At 34.3% G+C, this 18,718-nt stretch overlaps 1 protein-coding gene across 1 annotated transcript in view; it reads left to right on the top strand.

Moving 5' to 3' along the window:
* The first annotated feature begins 10,570 nt into the window (after positions 1–10,570).
* Positions 10,571–18,718, top strand: part of LOC111515765 (dopaminechrome tautomerase) — a 162,119-nt gene continuing 153,971 nt past the window's right edge. Inside the window, exon 1 of the mRNA XM_074175885.1 lies at positions 10,571–10,762. The gene's annotated coding sequence lies outside the window, so the exon portion shown is untranslated. The remainder of the gene's footprint in view (positions 10,763–18,718) is intronic.

Consider the following 18,718-nt stretch of genomic DNA (forward strand, 5'->3'; position numbering starts at 1 on the left):
TATATATATATATATATATATATATATATATATATATATATATGCATATATATAGAGTGCCTTCGTTTAGCAAAAAGAATTCGCCGTAGGCAAAAAACACATCAATTTAGATATCAAGGGGGAAGTTTAAAACCAGTGCCAGTGGTTTTTCAGGTTTAACCCCCTTACCCCTTGCTACCCCCACTTAATAATTTTAAATGACATCTCTTATCTTGTAACACATCATTTTGAAGATCTTAAAAATCCTCAATCAACCCCGTTTAGAAAACTGAAATTGGTTGATCCGTTCTTGTAAAATATGGCAAAAAGGATATTAATTACAATGAAATATAAAATAATAGGGTAAATTTTCGTTATGTGGACACCTGGCGATTTTGAAAAAATTTTTGACTGTACTTACGTATTTTGATGCGTAGATTACGAATCCGAAAGAAAAAAGCGGCGCTCTCCCTTATTTAAAAAGTTACGGCCCTTCAAAGTTCAGAAAAGGGCAACTTTTCAGCCTTCTTTTTCACTAAATAAACTATTTAAAAACACAAGCATTTATTCACTAGGTCACCTTTACACCTTATTCCTCCTTCTTTAACACTCTTGACTTCAATAATCAACATTTTTCTTATACAAATGTTAAAAAATGTACGGAGCTGCTTTTTGGTTACATATCACTGTATTTTACGTTTTTAAGGTTGATGATATGGTTGGTACGACTGATGCAGTCCATATTCCTGAAGTAATTCAAATGTTTTTTACCTTCATTCTTTAGATCGTAAATTGGTTTTTGGTGGGGTATTACGAATTTGAAATAGTAGGCGACGGCAAATACCAACCGCTTTTTTCTGAAATGTCACTAGTAACTAACCTAAAAATAGAATAATGTCACCAGGAGAAGCATTCGTTTTTAAATTAGGTTTTTTATAAGAAAAATGTTGATTATTGAAGTGAAAAGTGTTAAAGAAGGAGGAATAAGGTGTAAAGGTGACCTAGTGAATAAATGCTTGTGTTTTTAAATAGTTTATTTAGTGAAAAAGAAGGCTGAAAAGTTGCCCTTTTCTGAACTTTGAAGGGCCGTAACTTTTTAAATAAGGGAGAGCGCCACTTTTTTTCTTTCGGATTCGTAATCTACGCATCAAAATACGTAAGTACAGTCAAAAATTTTTTCAAAATCGCCGGGTGTCCACATAACGAAAATTTACCACAATTTATTCTCGAATTCCTGTCGGACTTTTGAAAATGTTTCGTTATTAATTGGTCTGCATGTGTCAGTAGTCCTGTGTCTCAGATCCTGAATGTCCTGCGGGGGAGTTTTGTATGCTATTGTCTTCAAATAACCCCAGAGAAAGAAATTCAATGGCGTTGAATCCAGAGATCTCGCCGACCATTCCAGGGCGCCTCTTCTGCCAATTCATTTGTTAGGATACCGTTGATCGAGCCACTGTCGGACATGCAATGCGTAGTATGGCGGTGCGTCGTCCTGATGAAAATCTAAATTTTCTTCATCCAAGAGCGTCTTCTTCATTAACTTGGCGTTCTAAGGACTGTGTTATGAGTGGATCGATTACATTTTCCAATAAGTTTCAATATAATTGACCAGTTGAATTTTCTTCAATAAAAATAGGGCCAATTATTTCGGTTCCCAGAATTCCAGCCCAGACGTTTATTTTTTGTGGATATTGCGTATGATCCTCTCGGAACAAGTGTGGATTTTCATTATCCCAGTATCCACAGTTATGCTTATTTACAAAGCCATTAAGAAAAAAAGTTGATTTATCACTGAATCAAATATTTTTTATCAAATTCGCGTCATTTTGAATTATCGCAGTCATTATTTCACAAAATTCAATTCTCCTATCATAGTCATCCTCACTGAGTTGCTTCCATGTTCTTATGATAGTCAAGATTGCAGTCCTCAAGTTTTTTTTCACATAATTTCAAAGAATTCGGAACTCATCCTTTACTTCCTCCGCAATGCACAATGACTAGTCGCCATCCTTTGTTTGCAGGCATGTCAGGCGTACATATTCTCGAACCATCAGTCCACCCTTTCGTAACTGTGTCGTGAGTGTCATACCAAGTTTAGTCCAAATAGAAAATTTGCCGTTGTTCTTGTCTATTTTTAGTTATTTGTTGTTTTAGACGTTTGTTTATTATTTTAAATTTGAATCCTAGTTTGTTTATCCAATTCTAAAGAGTTTTGTTGCAACAGCTCATGTTATGGCCGGGAGTATTCAATTTCATCCCTATAATTTCAGTTGTAGGAATCTCATTGCTTTTGTAACAGTCGTATATTGTTTTTTTCAATAATTTTATTAGATGAGCATCTGAAGCTTTTGGTAATTCTATATCACATCGCGTCTTGCGTTCATAAGGTTTGTTTTGGACTATTTTACGTACATTTTACATACATAATAGTTTGTTTTCCACGAAATCAAATTTGAGATGTAGATTCTTCTATACATTGATACATACTCTCTGCGTTTCAATATTCAAATGCATCCGAATCTTATTCACCGGTATCCCTTTTTCGCATTGTTCACCATCGCTATTAGAATCACTACACTATAAAAAGTTTACACTGTTATCACATTCGTTATTACTATTAGTACTTGTTCACAGCCGCCACATTTTGAACAGATGAATTTTTTGTAATTATAACAGCACCAATATCGAATTTCAACACTCAAATCGCGATCAGTTCCTAAACTGAACATTGATGACACGACGGCGATAACCATCCCTGAAATCCCCGATTTCTATTCGTCACCGTAACATGACTTCAAATTCAATTTGATGACTCTTCAGCCAATCATAAAACTCGGTTAGTAAAAATTATCCAATACGAACCGCCGCCAATTCTGCAGTCCACGTAGATCATTTCGTAGCCGGTTCATTTCTATTTATTGGCTTTTTTGGCCTTTGAGAGTGCCGCCAACTTTAAATGTTCACAATATCATTTACTTCGGCTATATGTGATACATTAAAAAGTGCTTTTCATTAAACGTATTGAAAATTTCCATCGAAATTGAAAAGTAAAAACAATTTTGAATGGTCTATCACTTTTTAATGAGAGTGTTCTATATTTTTGTTACTAACCATATACATACAACCACAAAAAGTCTTTTGAGATTTATTATATCAAATCATACAACAACACTGAATGTTTTGAATAGAAACCACATTTTCCACAGCTATTCGAAAATGATTTATTACTCCGCAGCTTGAGAAGATATACCGTAGTAAAAGTTGTTTCAATAGCAGATATATTTAAAGCCTGTCACAAGGAAAAAATGACACCTATCAACAAAAATAAATCCTAACATTTTTGAGCGACTCAGTTTTGAGTGTGCTAAGTGTGATATGAATACAAGCCTTTTTTTTCTTTATTTTCACTCAAGTGTTGTAACGTCAGCAATCATAATTCTTAAAAAATAACCGAAAATTCACTCTCATGAAACGTCAATAGAAAAAATATATTGAATATCTTCCGTTTAGGCCTCATTTCATTCCTCAATTCTAGTCAATATTTCAGATTCGTGACTACTTGGAATTTGAAAGAACAATTGTTATAATTGCTACCTTTCGTAACCACATCATTTACTATAAATATAATAAACATTCGTGCAAACACGAAATTACACAACTATGATTTTCGATACAACCTACTAAATTAGTAGTAGGTACTAATTAGATCATTATGAAATGCTTTTGGGCAATAATTATATAGGTTTCAATAATTCTCCGATACACCTCTGTCAGAACTTCTCCATGAAACCTATAAATTTGCATTTGTTACAAAACTAGCGGAAGCTTTATCGGGAACTATGAATATGTACGAGTACCACAGAGAGCGTTCATTGAATAGAGGAATGTTCCTGTCAATCAGCATCACAATTTGCCAACGAACAATATTGAACAGATCATCAATAGTCTGAGAAATCAAAGTTATGCAGGGAGAGATGTAATAGTTCAGTCAATTTAGACCTGAAAACAGTAATGAAAAAACCAAAAATTTGCGACAGAGCTAAACTTCAGTGAAGACCTTTATTCTACCATATAAAATGAAAATTTGAAAGTCCCAATCTGTCCCATGAAACAGATTATTCGGGGTCAAGAGTCAAAATTTCAGGTTTATTGAGTTTTCTCGAAAACCGTGAGTTTTATCAAAAAAAAATTCCAAATTAAAGTTGAGGATCTCAAAATTCTCTACAAAAATAGTCCTCATAATTTTTTCTGTGAGTATCACCGTTCCTGAGATATCGCAATTGTAAAAGTCACATTCTGTGTAATATGCACACATTAGCCACGTATATACACATTCAGGTACTCAAGCAAGTAGAAAATGCATGTTTGTGTCTCTTTAATGTATATACTATATATTATATTCAGTAAAATCGTAAAGCCAGTATTGAGTACAGGGGAGTTTAAATTAAAAGTGTTGGTGCTGAAGACACACCGGTTCAACGAAACATATGGGACCATGAACCACCCAAAGAGGCGTTATGTGAGTATTTGTTTTTTTTTACTAACCAGTTGATATTGAGAGAGAGTTCACATATTATTTTATCTTGAGTCCACTTTCTATTTGCAAAGAGGTTATATATTGTTGGGTTCCTAGTGATGATTGTTTAGCTAGAGTTCATATTACAATTACAAAAAAGGGCACAAATGTAAAGTTATAAACCACTCCCCCTAAAGTGAAAGTGAAACTAAAAATATTTTGCACTGAGTTGCAGCAGTTGTAGTTATTTAAGACGTTGAATTAATAGTAAATAGTACAGTCAAATTGGCGGCACTTCCCAAAAGCGAATATCCATTGAAAAACACAATGGTTACTCTATAGTGGTCAGCAGCAGTGTGACTCACTATAACTTTCTGCAACCGGGCCAAACCATCACAGCAGACTCTTATCAGTAACGACGAAATGTACCGAAAATTGCGTCAGCAGCACTGGTCGACAAAAGAGGTCCCATCCTACTCCACGACAACGCCCTGCCTCACTCCACACATCTTTCACCAACCGACTACCATTTTTTCCAAGCACTTCGATAACTTTCTCACCGGTAGAACCTTCACCAATTAGGACAAGCCAAAAACTGCCTTTGTCGACTTCAACGAATCCCGAGCACACAACAATGTTGATGCTGATGGAATCAATCAACTAGTCGACTCATAAAAATGGACATTACTTTTGAAACAACGTGATATTTAAAGAATCTTCCTCTCAGATGAAGATATCGTGTATGTAATGAATCTATAACAAAACTATCCGAATCCCAGGCACAATGATGTTTGAATAATAATAATAATAATATCGCTCCTCTCTCGCTCCTGACGAGACGAATATCGTCAGAAAAGAGAAGGAAAAACGGATAAAATATCGAGATTTTCTCTTAGAACTCCGCAGACTATCCAGATCACTCTGTCACGATGGTTGTTCTGATTATTGGAGTCCTTGGTGAAATGATGTCCTCTCTACTCTCGAATCTTAAAATCATACCGGCTTGCCGCACTAAGGCAGAAATCTTAGCCGCACAGATGCAGAAGGCTGTCATTCTTGGCTCACTGCGCTTGCTCCGAGCACATGAGTGGTCATTGGTTGATAATGCTGGCGCGCCCTCCCGAATGTATCGGGGCTTCGGGGGATAGGGCCTGACCAGCGCACACTACGAAAAATAAAAATACATTTATACCTAAAAGGAAAAGGGTTAGCTAAAAGCTATCTTCCACCCCTCCCAAAAATTATACAATGAGTATAAGAAAATAGTTGTAAACATACTTATTTACTATCATAACAATGATAGAGAAGAGAAAAAAATAATACATCATATAGTTGCTAATAACTCTTAATATTCTTAACATTATTTTGGTCAATTTAACAATTTCATTGCACTACCATACCTTCAATTTTGATTTTTTTGAATTAGCACTGAGCAGTAAGCATCTGTGATTTCATTTCTTTCTTAAATTGATGAATATTATGATTTAAAAGGGCTAAAATTTCTTTCAAATGAGACGGGGCTGTATAAGAAAAACATCCTTGAAATTTGGAAGTTCGGTGCCTAGGTATGTTGAATGAGTTAATTCTCAAATTGACCATATGTATGTCAGAATACCTGCCTAATAAACTATATAAATAACTAGGTGTTTTAGTTTGAAGCAACTTAAACAAAAACATTTTTATCAAATATTGGACTCTGTACCTCACATTCAGCTCCTTCATTTTTAACAAAAATGGGGTGACATGTTCACCATATGGTATACAGCATACGAATCGCATACAAGCATTTTGTATACATTGTAACTTCTGATTGTTATATTGCGGCAAAAAATTGTAATACACCGAACAACAATACTCAATATGGGGGTAAATAAGAGTTTTAACTAACCTGAGTTTCATTTCTTCTTATAACTGATACTTCAATTCATATAGCGATTTGAGTTTGAAGAATGATACTTTGAAAATGTTTGTCACAAACAAAGACAAAGAGTTATCTACGGTTACGCCAAGATTTTCAGCACTGTCTATCCAGTCAATGTCTGCGTTATCGAGAGAGGGCCTAAAGTTACACTGAGTTTCTACTATTTGTCTTTGAGACTCTATGCATAAGGCCAAAGTTTTATTTGGATTGATTTTCAGTCCATGATTTTCGAGTATAGGAATGGTTTGTGCAAATCTGTGTTTATATTGGCCACGCAACTTTCTGTATCGGTGTTATGAGAAAACAAATATAACTGTATATCATCTGCGTATAGATGTACTTGACAATGTGATAAGAAAGTTGGGTAATCAAAAATAATCACTGAAAATGTCAAGGGTCCTGAAATACTTCCCTGAGGTACATATGAGATTGTTTCTTTAAGGGATGAGTAATGATCCAGTTTGACCCTCTGTGGTCGGTCTGTGAGATAGCTGGTCATCCATTCAAGAGAAATGCCATCGATTCCTATGAACTTGAGCTTACTGATGAGTAAATCGAAATTAACTAAATCGAAAGCTTTACTTTGATCAAGCAGTACTAAAAGGGTGACTTTTAATTGATCTCTGCATCTCGCAAGAGGGCAGTCTGTGTTCCGTGTTTATTGCGAAACCCAGACTGCTCGTACGGGAGTATTCGATTTTCTTCAAGAAAATCTCTTATTTGACGGAAAACATTTTTCTCGAATATTTTAGAGAATGAGGACAGAATGCTAATAGGGCGTAGGTCACTGAACATGGTAGGTGCATTCTTTTTTGTAATTGGAATTATATTAGCAACCTTCCAAACATCTGGAAAAATACCCTGTCTGAAGGACTCGTTGAAAATATGTTTAACTCCATCAATATAGTATGGTATCACTAAAGAAATCATCTTGATATTTATATCGTCAATACCTAAAGCATTAGATTTTATTTCTTTGATAGCAGTCAAAATATCATCATTACATAAATCGGTGAGGGAAAAGTTCATAGAATACCTTGAAAGCAGTCTGTAGGGGATCTATTCGACTTAATTCAGCATGGTCCTGCTGCTGGATGAACGAGAAACATCCACAAGGCTAACCTTTGTGAGGTAACTTGCGAGAATGTTCATCGGGTATAATTCAATGTCCATCGTGCTAATTGCCGAGAAAATGGTTACTTTCCGGCGAGTATTCACTACATTCTACTATGTAGAATCTCTGTGTTTCTGTTTCGAAATATTTATTTTCGTATGCCTCTTCGGCACGACACTCAATAATGAAAATTGTTCAGTTTCACTAAATTTATCTTGTTCCTATTAAAATTGTTTGGTTACTTATGAGTATGTTTTTTAATAAAATGTAAAATTGAATATACAGTATTTGTATTCAGTCTCACTATTTTTGAAATACATCCGTATTTTGTGGGCAAATCATATTTTGAAATTAGGTTGGTTGGGTAACAGGATCAATTTTTTCGTGTTGATATTACTGCTATTTTAAAAACCATCAGACATATCAGATACATATTTAAAAAAAAATGAAAAGAGAAATGAAAATTTCCATGTTTTTACCACTTTTATTTGTGAGATAACGTTACTGCAGTTTCGTCCTATACGGACATTTTCAAACTTATACAATAAACTAACAATGATTCCTTACATTCGCTATTATATACCACTCCTATAGGTACTAATAGAAATAGAGGTACCTACTTGACTTGATTGAGTACCTGAATTTACAGTTCACAATGCGGATGTCCCAATTTGAAACCGGAGAGTAAATTAAATCGATTTGATCATTTAACAGGTTGCACCCGCAATGTTTATGCTTGTGAATTTCCAAGGATTCTAAATAACTGAGTTTGCAACCCTTCCTTGCATAGTGCAGAATTTCCGTATCGTTTAGATTCGGAAACTTGTGGTTGCATGCCAAGGAATGGTTTAAAAACGTCGAATCATTTTTCCTAGTCTGAAGGACCTTTCATGTTCAGCATATCGTTTTTGTAAATTTCGGCCACATTGTCCCACATAAACACTATTACACTCCGGACACTTAAGCTTAAAAACTCCAGATTTTTCCAACTTGCCGACCTTATCTTTGGCATTGGCTTTGGCTACTTCCACATTGTTTTTTCTGAAGAAACCTATGATTATTTCTGTTCTTTTTCCAAAATGTGTTAGCGTTACCCATTTCTTGATTTCTGGTTGTTTGACCTGAGGGTATATTAATCTGTAAGTGAATTTCCGGATTTGTTTCCTGACTAACTTCTGGATAGTATCTGCGTTGAAACCTTCATTATGACCTATCTGTGTAATTATATCAATTTCCCTAGCTAGATTGTCTGCAGACAAAGGCAGTGGAATGCTCTGTGCAACATTGTAGACTGCTAATGTATGACTGTCTAGGTGGAAAGAATCGCTTGGGATGGTAATGTCTGTATAGTTAGGTTTTCTGAAATCATTGAACTCAAATTTATCTATTGGCAATTTGAAAAAATAAATAAAAACATCGCAGAAAACCAAAATTTCCGAGACAACACCAACACAAAATCAATTGTGATTGTGATTGTGATAAGGTGGTGTCTGTTTTTTAATCAATGGCAGAAAGAAAAAGGATGAAAAAAGGGTAAATTATTTCGGTATTTCACTTATCAAATTGAAATATGCAGTATTGTGGCCATCGACATCTCTTCTAGTATTAACACTATCGCACTTGAGGATATGTATCATTTCGCTCAAAAATCTTTTGGATAAATATGGTTGAACATCTAGAATAGTTTTATGATCATGATCAAAAATGTGTCCATATTCTTTTTCATATTCAACGAGAGCTGTGGGGTTTTTATATTCAGAGTCTCTCATGTGTTTTAAAACTCGTGGTTTATTATACCGTCTGGTTTGACCAACATAGCATTCGTGACAGCTTCTACAGTTCAATTTGCATACTATATTGGATTGTATTTCTTGTGTTGTTTTTGTTTTTTGTTTCGAGAGAAAAATGCTTTCCAAATTTATCACATGAATTTTCTACAAATGGAATTTTGTGATGTTTGGGTTTCACTCCTGTATTTTGGGACGGGAAACTTCTTTCTTTAATTATTTTTCTGATGAGGGCTCTAGGATAATTATTTTTTACTAGGTTTTTCTCAATTTATTGGAGATTTTTGTTACGGAATTCAGAAGTAAAAATTGCAACTCCTCTTGATTTTACTCTGAAAATTATGTTTCGAAAAATAATTCAAAAATCTCTGAGAAAAAGTTAGTTTATGATACCATCAGTCTACCTTCAAGAAATCCTGTTTGCATTTATGATTATTTTAGTATCTGAAAATGCTAACGAATTGTTTTCTTTCATTTCTAGAGTAAATTTTAGTTTTTGGTGAAAACTATGAAAAGTATCTAATATTTCAGTTTGTTTATTTTTTGGAATGGAAGTAACAATATCGTCAACATATCTTTTGAAAAGAGGCAATGAAAATGGCAACTTTTTTATGCATTTATTTTATAGTTCTGTCATGACCTAGCCTGCACAAATGGGTGACAGAGAATTACTCATTCCCAACTCAAAAATTTGTTTTGTATGAGTTTTACAGAATATATGTTTATGAAAATTCATTGTTAGAGAGCCCTGAAAAAAAAATGTTTTGTGTTGGTGTTGTCTCGGAAATTTTGGTTGTCTGCAATTTTTTTTTAATATGTATCTAATATGTCTGATAGTTTTTAAAATAGTAGTAATATCAACACGAAAAAAGTAATTTTCGGTGAGTAATTCAATTTAAAACTCATTATTTTTCCTGAAATTGACACGATAATAATCGTATAAGTTTTGTGGAAGGTATGTTTATGAAAATTCATTGTTACAGAGCCCCGAAGAAGAATTTAATTCAATTGGTAACGTCGGCAAGAAAACAATTGTTTTTTTGAGATAAAAACGGATTATGTTTTCGAGCTCAGCACTGAAAAAAATAAGTGGCCAAGTCAAAATATTTTCAACACTAATACAATCAAGTCAATGTTCAACAGCCATCCGACAAGGTTTTCTCAAAACCCACTCGCACCCCTCCAACAACCTCCCTCTTCAGGTCTAATATCCCATTCTTGTTTATTATTATTAACTTTACGCTACCGAAAAAATATTAGTTGTTACAAACCCGTACAGGTTAGAACTACGTCTACTTTCACACGGACTGCCGATCAGCCGTGTTACGCATTTCCAACCGCAAGTTCATTATTTACTTTGATTGTTTGCAAAATCGGCGTTTTCGGTAATTGGTGGACAAAAAGTTGTTGTGTGCTAGGTGATTATTTGTTGCTCATTGCTGACTGTAAGTTTTTTTTTCAACTCCGTTAGTCTTCAATTTGTACATGCATCTGCAATGATGAGAATCACAAATAACTGACTTATTACAGGACTTTTTTCATCCATTTATGAAACAGTAAAAACATTTTTCTATAAGTAATAAATTTTGAAAAAATTCGATGACTATGTAAAGGAGGGATACATAAGAACTAAGAAACTCTAAATATTTTGAAATCGAAAACAATCCTCGCTCTCTCTTTCTTCTGGATGAACAAAAGGCATTGTTATAAATTTTCACTTCGAGGAAACTTACACAAATGTCTGTCGGATACAGTTCAATATGCGTCATGGTATTAGATGGAAAATTCGTTGTTTTATTGACGAGCATTTTATAGATCCAACTGAACAGGGCTTTTCATGATGAGCGTTAATTAGCCGTTTCTAGCAAACTATTCAATGGATCAACCTGAAAATTCCACAGTATGCATAAGTCAATATGACCTACACGCCTAAAATATTTTAGACGAAGCGGCGTTGTCGCTTCTACTATAAAGTAGCAGCTTCTTTGATTTTTCAAATGGAACACCCCATATATAATATTATGATTCATTATCACTTTGTCAACAAATTCATATACTATTTCCCTATACCTATCCATTACCGTTTAGAAGATATAAATTAATTTCGATATTTTTTTTTACCAAACATGAACTTTTATAAATGCTGATAATCTTGAACTCTCTTGCACTAAAACGATCAAATTTGAAATGAAGTGGAGTGATACTATGAGGATCTTCACTCAGAGTCATATTTTCATTTGCCTCATACAGGGTCTTCAAAAAATGCAGATACTTTGATCTCATGAAAAAATGAGTGGAACTCATTTTTTTCAAATGGAACACCCTGTATATCTCAACATTTTTGAGCTCTACATCCAATTTTAGATTAACTTTGTTCAGATAATACTATTTCTATTTTGAACCGGTTTCGAGATAAACTGTTTCAAACGGAAATTGACATGGTTTCCTTGTTCATCACTCATTTTTGTAAAACAGATTTCGTTTGATGTTTCTCAATCAGTCACAGATAATTCAATGAAAAAATAAATATTAAAATACTCCTCAACCATCGAATGAAACTTCTCTTCAAACAATAGTTTTATTAACGCTGAAACACGAACTGAAAATAATAAACCCATAAATTAATGAGTTAATTTAATCGTCAGTGTATTTCAGAGTATGTTCAAACACATCTCCACCTCTACTTAAACAAACATGTAATCTTTTCAAAAGATCGTCATGTGTAGCGCTTCTGATCAAGTCTGGAGTCAAACTATTTAAAGCAGTTGTAACTCTCGATTTCATATCTTCCATTGTTGTTATTGGAGTAGAGTAAACCATATTCTTAATGAAACCCCACACGAAATAATCTAATGGATTGCCATCTGGTGTTCTAGGAGGCCAACGAAAGGCCCAATAATAACTGTTGTGTCTATTGAAAACTCCATTTTTTGTGAACTTGGCCTCATCTGTCCATATGATATTGTCTAGGAAATATTCATTCTCTTGAGTCTTGACAAGTAACCATTCAAAGAACTCCACTCTACGAGGTAAATCAGTCTCTTTCAAATGTTGGACACAGTAGAACTTATAGGGATGCCATTTATGCTTATTAAGAATTCGACAAATTGTCACGTAGGGTATACCTATCTCCCTTTCAGCCTCGTGCAGAGAAGCATTTGGAAATGCATGAAAGTATCCCAAAACTGTTATACCATTGTCATCATTATCCACTTTAGTCTTCTTACGAATGATTTTTGGACGGAAGGTTCCATTCAACCTACAGTTTTTTAGTAGTCGATTTATCACATTATTATTCGGCTTCGGAAGTTGTGGATATCTTTCATGCACTCACCATAAATTATTAATAAATTCAAAAAATCTTCATTACTGTAACCTAATCTTGACATTATTCTATTATAATTGGTAGCTATCACAATCAGTCAAAACCACCAACGAAAGTCTGACGTTAAATAATTGGTTTATTTATTTTTCCAAAGCACACTATTAAAAAATATTAATGTGTACTGTTGTACGTTAGAGACCAATACCTCAATATATACAAATTGTAACTTTTTCTAAGGTAGGTACATACCAGTTTCGAATTGACTGATCTGAGACAGTTAAAAAACTGGATCGAAAATAAATATTACTAAGTATAAAAAAAAGATGAATATCCAAAATAAGTGATGAATTCAAAAAAACGAGCAAGAAAACCACGTCAGTTTCCGTTTGAAACAGTTTATCTCGAAAACGGTTCAAAATAGAAATAGTATTATCTGAACAAAGTTAATCTAAAATTGGATGTAGAGCTCAAAAATGTTGAAATATACAGGGTGTTCCATTTGAAAAAATTGAGTTCCACTGATTTCTCCATGAGATCAAAGTATCTGCATTTTTTGAAGACCCTGTATGAGGCAAATGAAAATATGACTCGGAGTGAAGATCCTCATAGTATCAATCCACTCCATTTCGAATTTGATCGTTTTGGTGCAAGAGAGTTCAAGATTATCAGCATTTATAAAAGTTCATGTTTGGTAAAAAAAAATATCGAAATTAATTTATATCTTCTAAACGGTAATGGATAGGTATAGGGAAATAGCATATGAATTTGTTGACAAAGTGATAATGAATCATAATATGATATTATATACGGGTGTTCCACTTGAGAAATCAAAGAAGCCGATACTTTATAGTAGAAGCGACAACGCCGCATCGTCTGAAATCACACATTGAAAGGTGAGACCTCGTTAGTCCTCAGCTCGCACGAGTTTCTCAACTTCTGAGAGTTGTCTTTCGTATGGGTGCTACAGCTGATTAACGAAAAAACAGATTCTCAAACAGAACAGATTTTTTAGTGTACATCTACGACATAAAACTATGTAGGCTAGTTCAACTTTCAAAAATATAGCGGTACGGAGAAACGTTGATGAAAAGGTAATTTTCATATAAATTGATCATTCGGTAGATGATAACATTATCCTGAGGTGGGTTAATGGGCACGGCAGGAGTAAAGGTGATCGCATTGCTGAAACTTTGGCCAAGGAAGCGGCTGGACTAAGAATTTTAGGACCCAGTGGCACCTACGGCCTGATCTGTCTGTCTGTTTTTTATCTGTTTTTCCGTTAACCAGCTGTCGCACCCCTACGAACGACAACCCTCAGAAGTATAAACTTGTGCGAGCTAAGGATTAACGGGGTCTTACCTTTTAACGTGTGATTTCTAACACGGGACTTCGACAATTGCGAAACTGGCCAAATGTTACACCCATGCTCAATCCCTAAAGAGATAGGATGGGATCAAAGGATGCAATCTTGCCAGGATCACCTTAGACGACCCTGGGAAGCTGGCGCCGAAGAAATATCTGACGATGATCAGGAAAACTCTACGCTTAACAGTAGGATTTCTGTGTGTGTGTTCGGCGAGTCTTGGCCTTCACCTGCCAAAATAAAGGAGATGTCTCCCAGAGACCTGTCCACCTTCTTGGAAAGGACAGGATAGACGATGGACAGGATGGACACTTACCCTCCCTACTTTACAGATACAGATACAGATGATGGATGTAGCAATTACAATGTGGATGAAAAATGAGAAATGGAACTTTCTATGTTTTTAACCACTTTCGTTTGTAACTAACGTTACTGCAGTTTCGTCCTATAAGGACATTTTCAAATTTATATATTGTATAAGTTTGAAAATATCCTTATATATTGTATAAGTTTGAAAATGTCCTTATAGGACGAAACTGCAGTAACGTTAGTTACAAATAAAAGTGGTAAAAAACATAGAAAGTTTAATTTTTCTTTTCTTCATTATGATTTCCTACCACGTAGTAACGGCTACATCCATCAATTAATCGATTAATTGATTATCATCTTCATCACGAAGGAGTCTCTGTGATCAGCTGTGGTGGCGTCATGGCATTCAGAGTGGGGACGGAATGAGAGAGTAATAGATAGAGAAATAGAAACTCGGAGAGAGAAATATAGGTATCATACAGCTGCAAGCATTAAACTTTATCGACGAATTTTTGTTATTTCGGCTTGCGAAAATCGTCAGATTATATATTTTTCGTTATCCTTGAATTATTTCCTTCAAATGAAAAAAAAATAGCTACGCTCGAGAATGTCGAAATGATATTATTTTTTACAACTTTGCTGCCCTCCCCTTTCTTTACGTCACTCTCAAATTATCAGATTACTGGAATATACACTTTTTAGCAGGTAATTAACTCACCCTGCCTCAATCTGACGCGCTCGAGAATTTCTGATGATCAATTTTTTTTACTAATCTGATCCTTTATCCCTCACAGGCAGCCTTATATATGGGGCTCATATTTGATGGAGGTACTTAACCGGGTACAAGGTATCCCCCTGTATATTAATCTGCCGCGCTTTAGTAAATCCTGAAATCCCCGCTTGGGCTCCCCTGTTATATCATATCATTACAATAAAACCTTTCGAAAACAAAACTCTAATTCAGGAACTCATTCAAGAATTCACATTATTTTTCTGTCATAGCATCACGTCATCTTGTAACTAATAATAATGACCTTCGATAAATTTACTCAAGCGAAAGTTTAAAATCATCAATTTCAATTTTGAAATATGTGAGCACCTGCCTATGAAAAGAAAGCAAAACACAAAAATGCGACCCCAAAGTAAAGAGATAACAACGCAATTTCAAACTATTGAAATGATAACTTATGAGAAGGTAAACCGCTCCGTTACCTAATGCGTAACGGCGCGGCGCCAGTTTGTCTGGCTTCCCTTTCTCTCACGCATACGTCAGCGAAAAGCAGGCTCCTCCTCTCTCGTCGGTCAGACAATGTGAGCGTCGGACAATGTTGACAGTTTTATAAAAATCTAACTCATACCTCTGACAATGACATATCTACAAACGAACTCATAACAGTGAAATGTCAATGTGATTTTCTAAGTAGAGAGGTACCGAATCCTATAGTTTCTTCCGTACAATGTCATCCGACGATGAAATGGTAGATTTGACTGATGAAGTGACTTTTTTTTTCTCATTCGAATGTTTCATAATTGAAGAGTGATAATTGTTGAACTTTTTGTAGCAATGGTTCAACTATTTTCATATAGTTGAAAACGTTCGTAATCGAAAGAGAAAAATATAGTTGCGCAATGACTTTCATTCGTCAAAATTGACAAATGGCGACATGGAAGGTGCTGTGTCACATCTTTCTAGGACTATTCGCTTGGGTTTAATAGCCAAAATTGAAGTGGAGTCGAGTTAACACAGTGAAAGTAAACTATTAAAGAAGTACCTATACAACCAATAATATAGAAACACTAAAGTCATATCTGCGAAAAGAAGATTGGTCCAGTGTATATACAAGTAATGATGCTAAAGAAAAATTCAGTCACTTCGAAATCTCATTTATGTTTTATTATAACATTAGCTTTCCACTCACTGAACTTAGATTTGAATCACAGAGAGCATCAAAATGGATGAGTCCTGAGGTTACAGCCTCAAAAGATATTTTAATGCTTGTATATGATATACAAAGACAAACTCCTCCTGAACAACATAAAAACATCTATAAAACTTGTAAACTTGTAAACAAGATGAATGACTTCGTTATCAATAACATAAACACAACTCTATTGCACTACCAAAATCTGATGTTGACCCGATTGCTTTTATGGATAAAAAAATTTACACAAATAAGTCGATGTTCTTCAGGCCTATAACGACAGATGAGCTGAGAATAATTATAATCAAGTTAAAAAATAAAAAAACTGAAGATATAAACGGTGTGAATGTTTTAGTCATAAAGAGTGCCATTGAATGTATAACCCAACCGTTAACAAATATTATCAATACTTGTCTAAGTGGAGGCTACTTTCCTCAATTAAAAATTGGTAGAATCCTGCCAACTCATAAAAAAGTTGTTACATCCGAACCAAAAAATGTTCGACAGATAGCAATACTGCCAACCTTTTCAAAGGAAAGGAAAATCGACGTCTGATGCAATATACTTTCTCACAAATAGTATAAAAGACGCCTTTAAAAACCAAGAAAAATATGTGAGCCTTTCAACTTTCCTTATTTCAGCATTCGATTCTGTAAGTCACTCGATTTTATTGGCCAAATTAGATTTCTACGAAGTGAGAGGTGTCTGCCTGGACATGATGAAGTTATACCTTAACGAAATATATCATATTGTTGATCTAAGAAATAACAAAAGTAAAAAAAGAAAAGATCAAGAGGAGTGCCCCAAGGGTCAATATTGGGGCCACTTCTGTTTCTAATCTATATCAACGACCTACCTTAGGTGATGAACTCGTCAAAGATACAAACTATATTGTATGCAGATTATGCAACCTTGAGCAAAAAAAATATACAAAATAGATGATCCTCATATGATAAATACTGACATATTAGAGAAAGCTCGATCATGGTTCACACCAAATGACTTGATTCTCAATGAACAAAAAACAGAACCACTAAATTTTGAAACAATTTGCTTAAATCGAGATAACAAAAACTCTACCAAATTTTTGGGAGTACAAATATATTCGAACCTGAAATGGATAGACCGTATAAATAGCATATGTAGTAAACTTAGTAAGACAGTTTTTGCTATCAGAAGAATTAAAAAAATAGTAAATCAAAGTGCGGCACTTGCAACATGTCATTCACTTTTTCATTCAGTCCTTAGGTATGGTATAATCAATTGGATTAATACATCAAAGGTACATCTTAATAGAATATTTGTCATTCAAAAATCTGCAATAAGAAGCATATTCTCTGCCAATTATGATGAAAAGTGTCGACCAATATGTGTAAAACTTAAAATAATGACCCTATATACAGTTATTGTCTATGAAAATCTGCTTCTTGTTCAACAAAACTTGATGAATAAAGTTGCTCACAAGGATATACACCAACATGATACAAGAAATAAATCAAACCTTGTTCCTATAGCTAATAGGTTGAAAAGAACAGATAATATAGAAATTAAGCTATACAATACCTTAACTGTCGAATTTCGTAACTTGCCATTTAGAAGATTGAAAAACTTATTGAAAAAAATATTACCCAAACATACTTTTTATGAAATTGATCAATTTTTGAAGTTATTCAAAAAGAATGAGGCACTTTTGTTGTCACCTCCCGAAATTTTACGAAACTTTGAATATATATAATATGTTAGCTGTGTGATTTATAATTTGTAAAAGCTCGTGGCTTTGCATTTTAGTCAATTTTCATAAGATTGGAATGTTATCTTGTTAACTTGTATTTTTTTGTTAATCTAATTTATCTACAAGCATTTTTTAGAAACTATATTGACGAATCTTATCCTCTCAAACCTATTTTAGAAATTATATTGACGTGTCTAAAAACTGTGCGTTTCTCGAGACTAATAAAATTATTATTATTATTATTATTACTCGCTCGATTTTCACTTGCTATCGTCCAACCCGTGTTAGGAATCACACGTTGAAAGTTAAGACATCGTTAGTCCTTGGCTCGCACAAGTTTCCACTTCGGAGGGTTGTCGTTCGTAGGGGTGTGATAGCTGGTCAACGGAGAAAACATAATTTAAACATTTTTTTAAACAAATATTAACATCTAAACACGTCTACAGGGCACACTCAAAATAAATTGAACAGTTCAATACAGAGCTGACTGAAAACCAACCGTTTCTAACAATAATCATTTCACATTAACATATTCATAGTAGAAATATCATACAAATTGTCCAAAGAATAATTTTTTTGATGCAGAGCTCACTACTAGAGAAATAACAAATGAGTGTTCCATTCTAGGTTGTTGTAGCATTCGCTATAAGCGGAGCCCTGAGACGGGCTGAATTGGCCAATGTGAAAATAAACGATCTGAATTTTTACATCATTTTATGAAATATATAAAAAGTATGCTGATCTATGTCC

This window comes from Leptinotarsa decemlineata, unplaced genomic scaffold (assembly GCF_025532065.1).
Source record: "Leptinotarsa decemlineata unplaced genomic scaffold, Ldec_3_MD MMD2_tig00001393_RagTag_RagTag, whole genome shotgun sequence".
In the NCBI taxonomy this organism is placed as follows: domain Eukaryota; kingdom Metazoa; phylum Arthropoda; class Insecta; order Coleoptera; family Chrysomelidae; genus Leptinotarsa; species Leptinotarsa decemlineata.